Below are 7,891 nucleotides of genomic sequence, written 5' to 3' on the forward strand. Positions count from 1 at the left end.
CTCTCTATGTGGCCTAACCAAGAACAATTCCTCCTTTTTGCTAGACCCTCAATATAATCCAAACACTCACATAACCTTGCAGCCGTGTGATTCCAGGGCAGTGAGCCTCAGGTGCAGCCCTACATGGGAGACTTGCTAGTCTCAGCTAGTCATGGAGTAGTGATCGGTTAAAACATTAAAACAATTTTGTTCAATGAGACATTGAAGGGAAGTCATCTAGGTGTAGTCCGTCTGGGAAGGATTTTTCTCTGTCTTAAAAAGACAGCACGAAGAAAGAAGTTCCTTCTTTGTCTGCATTTTCCGTTATCTGCATATAACTGGAATTATGGCAGATATCTGTCAGAAGACTCATTGATTCTTGAGGATGACAAAAGAGATGGATGAAAAGGACTCAGGCAGTTGATAATGCTTCTGTGTTACTACATAACTGAGCTTCTTATCTCAGGATTGTTCATGGTTTAATCCAATCATGTAGTTTTCTGCTACGTTTACCTGCGAACATTCTAACACGTCTGTCTGCTTCATGCACTGAATAATAAAAATCTAGGTTTGGAGATAAACGTCTGAAAGAATTAGGGATTTAGGGCTGGGGATGTAGCTCAGTGGTACTGCCACCTGCCTCGCAAGTGCAAGTTCCTAAGTTCAATCCCCAGTACCAAAAACAAAAACAAAAATCTAAAAACAAGTCTACATTGCTTTATATTAATAAGAAAAGATATTATTAATGTGGAGCTATAAACCCTGAGGAAAGTCTATAGTCGTATTCTGATTAACGCTCTGGAACAGAGAACAAAACGAAAGTGTAACAAACAAAATTTGAAAAGGGATAAAATTATCTCATGAACTGTACTGTACCAAATTCAGAAACCTCCAGGAATGTGATCTGAATCAATTTCTTCCCTTTTCCACTGCCTGCCTCTCCTTTCCCACCTCAGCTCTGTTAATACTTCAAAAGCTAAAACTGGAGCTCCACTGGCCAAACAATGCCAGACCTGTCTCCTCCACCTCAGCCACACAGGACCATGATGTCACCCTTCAGCATGTCTGACCCACAAAAGGGATTCTAGCAAGTACTAGACCAGATCCCCCTGCAAACCTTCCACTTGTAAAAGAAGAAGGAAGGCCACAAATCTAGAACCTTTTTTTGAAAACATCTGATCTACACCCCTGGTTGGCACACTGGGGACACTGGAGAGAAGATATTTGAGACAGCAACACTAAGCAACAAGGCAAAGGCAACCGTACCATACCCATCTCCTCCCCTTGATCCTTACAAAGCCTGAACCAGGCTTTTGGACTTTTTAATTGTTCTACCTCTTTGGCCCTTGGATTTGCCTCTGGTGACAGACTGTGGACACTGGAGAGAAAATATCTGAGACAGCAACACCAAGCAATAAAGCAAAGACAACTGTACCATACGCGTTCCTTTCCTTGATCTTCACAAAGCCTGCACCAGCCTGAAGAAACCATGAGAGAAAAAAACCAGTCCTCCAGCACAGATTTCATCCTGGGAGTTACTGGCCACAAGGAACAGGACGATTTCATCTTCATCCTCTTCTTGTTCATTTACCCTGTCACGCTGATTGGAAATATGCTGACCATTCCAGCCATTTGCTATAACACTCACCTTCACAATCCCATGTATTTTTTCCCGGCCAATCTCTCTTTTGTTGATATTTTTTTCTCTTCTGTAATCACCCCTAAGATGTTGGTTAACCATCTCCTAGGTAGGAAAACCATCTCCTTTGGGGGATGCCTCACACAGATGTATTTCATGATAGCCTTGGCTAACACAGATAGCTACATCTTGGCTGCGATGGCCTATGATCGAGCTGTGGCCATCAGCCGCCCTATTCATTATACAACAATTATGAGCCCACGGTCCTGTGTCCTCCTGATTGTTGGGTCTTGGGTGGTTGGAAATGCCAACGCCCTTCCCATACTCTACTCACAGCTAGTCTGTCTTTCTGTGGCAACAAAGAAGTGGCCAACTTCTACTGTGACATTACCCCCTTGCTCCAGCTGTCCTGTTCTGACATCCACTTTAACGTGAAGATGATGTACCTAGGAGTTGCTGTTTTCTCTGTGCCATTACTATGCATCATTATCTCCTATGTCCGTGTCTTTTTCACAGTCTTGCGGGTGCCATCTACTCAGGGCATACTCAAAGCCTTCTCCACCTGCGGTTCTCACCTCACGGTTGTTTCTTTGTATTGTGGGACAGTTATGGGCATGTATTTCTGACCTCTGACCAGTTATAGCCTAAAGGATGCAGTGATAACTGTGATGTACATGGCTGTGACCCTGATGTTAAATCCTGTCATCTATAGTCTGAGAAACCGAGACATGAAGGCTGCTCTGGTAAAGCTCTTCCACAACAGAACTTCTTCATAGCCAATGTGAAATCGTGCACGAGAACTGCAGTCACTAAGTGGGAAGCGGACTGAAATCCAGCTCCAATTCCATCCCCAGCTAGAGTTGGGATTTATGATTGTCTTTGATTTAAGCTTCCTTTGATCTTGCCACCCTGAAATTTCTTTTCTCACAAATTGTATAGTATTTTGATGAGACAGTTTATAGAAATTATCAAGTTCAATACATTTTTGTTCCCTTCGGCAGAGTGGCAGCTTGAGATGTGTGTTTGTAGCCTCTCTGTGCCACTTACTAGCAGAGTAACTTGGGAAAATCTGAGCCTGAGCTCCCATATCCACATACAAGGTGTACTCAAAAAATATGTGGAAATTTTAAATTTATTTTAAATTATTAAAGTAAAAGGCGCATTGCAATTAATCTCCCTCAAGGTACTCCGCCCCACTTTTAACCCTCGTTCCATTGTTCTCGTCACTTTACGAAGCAGGGCTGGATTTTCCCCTATATAAGGGTCTTTAGTTGTGCTGCCATGGCTGCCTCCATAACCTTGAATCAATTCAAAACAGCCACATTTCACGGTCATGTAACGCTGAAGAAGAGCACACAGTCACATGGTACCCGATCTGGTGACTGAAAGGAGTGTGGACATTCTGTAATATTTGTTTACTTGACAGAAATTGCCATCAACTGTAAACAGCTTCAGAGAACGGCAAGAATGATAAGTGTATTTGAAGCAGGGGGAGCTATTTTGTGGGGGATTGATGGCAATGTATCTTTAATGTAGTGAACGTTTTAAAATGTAAACATTCACTGTAGTATTTGATCATATTTGTATTAGGAATAATATCCGCCCATCCTGTGTCACACAATGGGTCACAACAACTCACTCTTTGAAGACAATGACTCACTTCTTCCATGTCAATTTTATTTGGCTATTATGTTTAATCACCACAATTAGGAGACTCAAAGCTTCTTACGGCAAGACTTATGTTAGCACTGTACTGTACTTTTATAGTCTTGGTCATATAAATTTCATTCCACATATATGAATGGAGATGGAATGAATAAATGAAAATATTAGTTTCTGAAACAAAACCTTGCTGTGATTAGATATAACCAGACTGGACATTATTAACCTATCCTTAAGTTATTTAAAGAAACTGACTTTATGAGATATTTTTGTGCTTCTTTCATAGTTGATTAAACTACACTGTCTCTGAAGATCTTCCTACAATCTTACTAGCATGACAGTAACCAATAAATTTATTAGGGTTAAAAGGAACAAAGAGTCTGATTTAATTGAATTAAACATGCTGGTTTAATTCAGTGTAGCATGAAATAAAGCTACAGTCATCAAAAAATTTGGTGCCATTCAGTAAGTGAAGAAAAAAGGTCAGTATTTATATAATATGATTATGTTTCTTCAGCATGGTCCAAGTGAGCTGAGGCTGTGATTCTGGGATATTCCTTAAACATATAGATTCTTTTTTTTTTTTTTTTTGGACCGGGGATCAAACTCGGGACCTTGTGCTTGCAAGACAGGCAGCAGAACCACTGAGCTAAATCCCCGGCCCTTAAACATATAGAATTAATTTAACAAGTCTCTAAATACCCACTGAGAAACTCCACTGTGTATGGTTTGTTCTACTTATGAGAAAATTATATAAGTTTTCAAAATATTCATGGCAAATAAGTGTTCATCAATTTCATGTCTGAAAACAGGATAATGTTAAGAGATTTATTTGGATATACTTTAGAATAGTACACAAATTGTTTCATTACTTGCTCTTTTTAACTATAAGGAAATACATAAAATTATTAGTTCCTATAGATAATTCACATTGCCAAGAATTTTTCCACTGATGTTGGAAGATATCAGGTCTCATATTTTAGAATCTTTTGAAACCTTAAAACTACAAGGATGGGAAATATCTCAATTATCTTCTTTTTAAATCAAAAGGCATTTGATTCAAAAAGAATATAAATCTATGGAAGTGGATGACCAAAAAATAAGGAGAGACATTTTGAGTATTTTCAAAGTTAAACAATGAAAACATTACAAGAACTTAATTATTGTCTCCCCACCAAAATGTGAAGGTTTAGGATCTGTCCGTCTGTTCTACCTTCTGCACTCAGAACAATGTGACACATAGTAAGTACTTTAATAAAATTAAGTGAATCCTACACTATTATAAAGAATATAAAGTTAGACTAATTTGGCTTTTAAGAATAAATTCAGTAAAGTCACATGGAATAAGATATTTCGGATATTTCTCATAGAGAAATAATAAATACCAAAGAAATAATACAAAAGAAGAGCTAAGGAAATGTAGATTCTTAGAACTCCAAACGACGTAACTGCTGAATCAAACACCAATTATTCCCCTGCTTTAAGTTAGACAAAGGAAATAGACCTGCTCTATATTTTTCCTACAGTAACCACAAGTATCTATGTATATATTTATAATTTTAACTGCAAATAAAAGCTACTGCACCTGTCTATCAAAAAAAAAAAAACTTCAAAAGCTAAGGAATTTAAAAAGGGAAAAACCCACCAACCAACATATTTAGCTAAGCTAAAAGATCCAAAAAAAGGTCAAGGTGGTACCTGAACCCAAACTGACATTAACTTTTCAGGGATTTAACAATGAAAAATGCAATAGTCTCTGCTTCCACAGAATTTCTTTTTAGAAGCAAGATTTTGAAGAGTGACAAGAAAGACAAACTCTTTTCCTTCTTTCGCTTTTTTGCAATTTATGGTAAGGACAATGCCTGATATGCAGGGCCTGTGCCGCATTCTATCAAGCAGCAGCACCTTCATACAGCAGCAGAACAAACTCTTATTAGCATATAGAAATGACATGCAGGGGAAGGGGGAAAACTGAGAACCAAGACCTGTCACGTAAAGGTACGAGATCCCAATGATGAATGTAACTGTACTGTATACCTAGAATGTACCAGTAAACTCAATGAGGGAAAAAAGATAGAAGGAGAAATTGGAAGAAGTCCGAGTAAAGTGGGAAAGTTGAAGTGAAATACATGTGAGAGATAATCCAAAAAATAAAAGATGATATGCAATGTTGCCAATCAATATAGCATGGTACTGTTGATTTGTTGGGTCAATTTTAGAATTGGTTAACGGCTTAAATCTCTCTTGTGCCACAAGTGGAATGGATTGTATACTTGTAGAGAGTTACTTGAAAAATGAGATAATTTGTGTAAGGTAGAAGATCTTGCTTCCTTGATAGTTTGGCAGAAGTTGTATCTAAAACAATCCAATTCAATAATTTTGATGGTTCGTTTGTTTACATATATATGGATATGTGTAATATCTACATATATTTGAATCAGTATAGGGAATAGTTTAGGTTTATTTTTGTACAGTTATGTTAAAATTGAACTATAAAATAAATAGTAATAAAATACTACAACTTTATAAAAATGTATAATAATTTTTCCCTTGTGATTTTTAGAGCCATCCTGTCTAATGTAGTTCAAAGACACAGGTAGCTATTAGGTACTTGAAACACAGTGAATCCAAACAGAGATGTGTGAAAATATGATCCACCCTCTGGATTTTGAACAGCCTGAAAAAATGTGAGAACTTTTATAATGAACAACTTTTATATCAAGTGGAAATTAATTGCTTTATTCAATTTTATATTGTCATTGGAACTATACTTTGATTATATTGAATTAAGTATATTCTTAAAAATCCATCTGTTAGTATAATTTTTTTAAAATGTGGCTTACCAAGACAATTACAGTTGCATAGGGAGTGCATTATCTCAGCCTTGGGCGGCACTGTGAGAGAACACTGGCCAGCTCTTTCCAAGCGGTGAGGTGCACGGCAGACATGGGAACAGGTGCAATCGCCGAAGCACATGTTACGATGAACACGGCATCTGCTTTTAAACAGGTGTGTGACTGAGAAGGCTTTCCTGAGGCTATTCCTTCATTTTGAAAATAAAAGGGTTGCATGAGAACATTTCTAAATTCCTTCCCAATTCTCCACTTGATCTTAGCCAAAAGGCCGAGAAGCGATCCTTCCCAATTCTCATACACAGTGAACCCTCAAATTGTGAGCAGCCTGACATGTGAACAACTTGAGTCAATCAGATTAACAGAAGATTCACCTGCCTTTTGTTATCTAGTACCCAGGTAAACATCCAGATCGCAGGTGTATTGACTTACAACCAACTTGCCTCACAACCAGACCTCGAGAACTGAGCTTGTAAGTCAAGGGTCTGCTGTTTTTAACAACTTCTTAATTATTGTGGTTACAAGGCCAGGGAATCCAGTTCAGTGATAGCACATCATAGTTTCATAAATGTTTCTGAAGCATCTATCACATGCCAGGTTCTCTGATGAGCTACTTTACAACTACACACCTCCTACTGTAATTAGTACTAGTTTTTATTCTTGGTAACTTTTTGAGAAATATCTATGGAATGAGTATGAGCTCTACAATTCTCCTGTTTTAAATGCTATGCAAGGGGGTGAAGGGAGGGCAGGGTCAAGGGCAAAACTGAGAACCAAGACCTGTCATGTAAAGGTACAAGATCCCAACAATGAATGTAACTGTGCTGTATACCTAAAATGTAACAATAAAATCAATAAAAAGAAAAAAAATGCTAATGCAAAAGAACAATTCATACACACACATGCATACACGTTGCGTGTAGATACACATACAGATACACACTTCAAATTTCCTATGAATTAAGTAGTTTTTAAAAGAAAAATTGAATTATAACTTTTTTTTTTAGCAGAGACCGAAGTGGCCATATAACTGAAAGGTCTCTGAGAACCTTCAGTTAAAAAGGCTTTACACCTTCTGAAAAATGGAAAAATACGTTGCAATTCTGAAGTACAGAGCACTCCAATTTTAGCTGCCTTTGTCCTCACTGAGGTTTGACTGAGGCAGTAATTAGCAGCACAGCTTCTGGAATTGTGGGAAGAGGACGACGAACAAGTGAAAATGAGATACCTCTGAAAAGCCGAAGCACACGGCAGAAGAGCACTTGAGACTTCCCTGTGAAAACTTCAGATTATGGAGAGCAAGAAATGAGGAAATGAAAACTAATGAAGCGGAACCTAGCGGTATGTACTTACTTAACAAAGTCCACCTTTAATATAACACATTTTCATTTTCTGCTTCGGTGAGGATTTAGAACATTTGCAATTTATAAGTATTCTGCAAATGGAAAGTACTGAGTACACAATAATCATCAGAGAACTTGCTCATGAGCTAAAATCTGGTGCAAACTAAGATGAAAGATACCTAACAAAATAGTATAACTTTTATTAGAAATAGAGCAGTATCGGGCCAGGGATTTAGCTCAGTGTTTCCAGTGCCTGCCTCGCAAGCACAAGGACCTGAGTTCAATCCCTGGTAGAAAGAAAGAAGAAAGAAAGAAAGGAAAGAAAGAAAGAAAGAAAGAAAGAAAGAAAGAAAGAAAGAAAGAAAGAAAGAAAGAAAGAAAGAAAGAAAGAAAGAAAGGAAGGAAGGAAGGAAGGA

The 7,891-nt window shown here is 37.8% G+C and overlaps 1 protein-coding gene and 1 pseudogene across 3 annotated transcripts in view; one reads left to right on the top strand and one right to left on the bottom strand.

The window, feature by feature from the left end:
* Pde4d (phosphodiesterase 4D) overlaps positions 1-7,891 on the bottom strand; it is a 1,223,725-nt gene that overhangs the window by 301,385 nt on the left and 914,449 nt on the right. The window lies entirely within an intron of this gene.
* On the top strand, positions 1,469-2,434 carry LOC109118145 (annotated as a pseudogene).

The sequence above is a fragment of the Fukomys damarensis genome, unplaced genomic scaffold (genome assembly GCF_012274545.1).
Source record: "Fukomys damarensis isolate Sample0158 unplaced genomic scaffold, DMR_v1.0_HiC HiC_scaffold_1, whole genome shotgun sequence".
Lineage (NCBI taxonomy): Eukaryota > Metazoa > Chordata > Mammalia > Rodentia > Bathyergidae > Fukomys > Fukomys damarensis.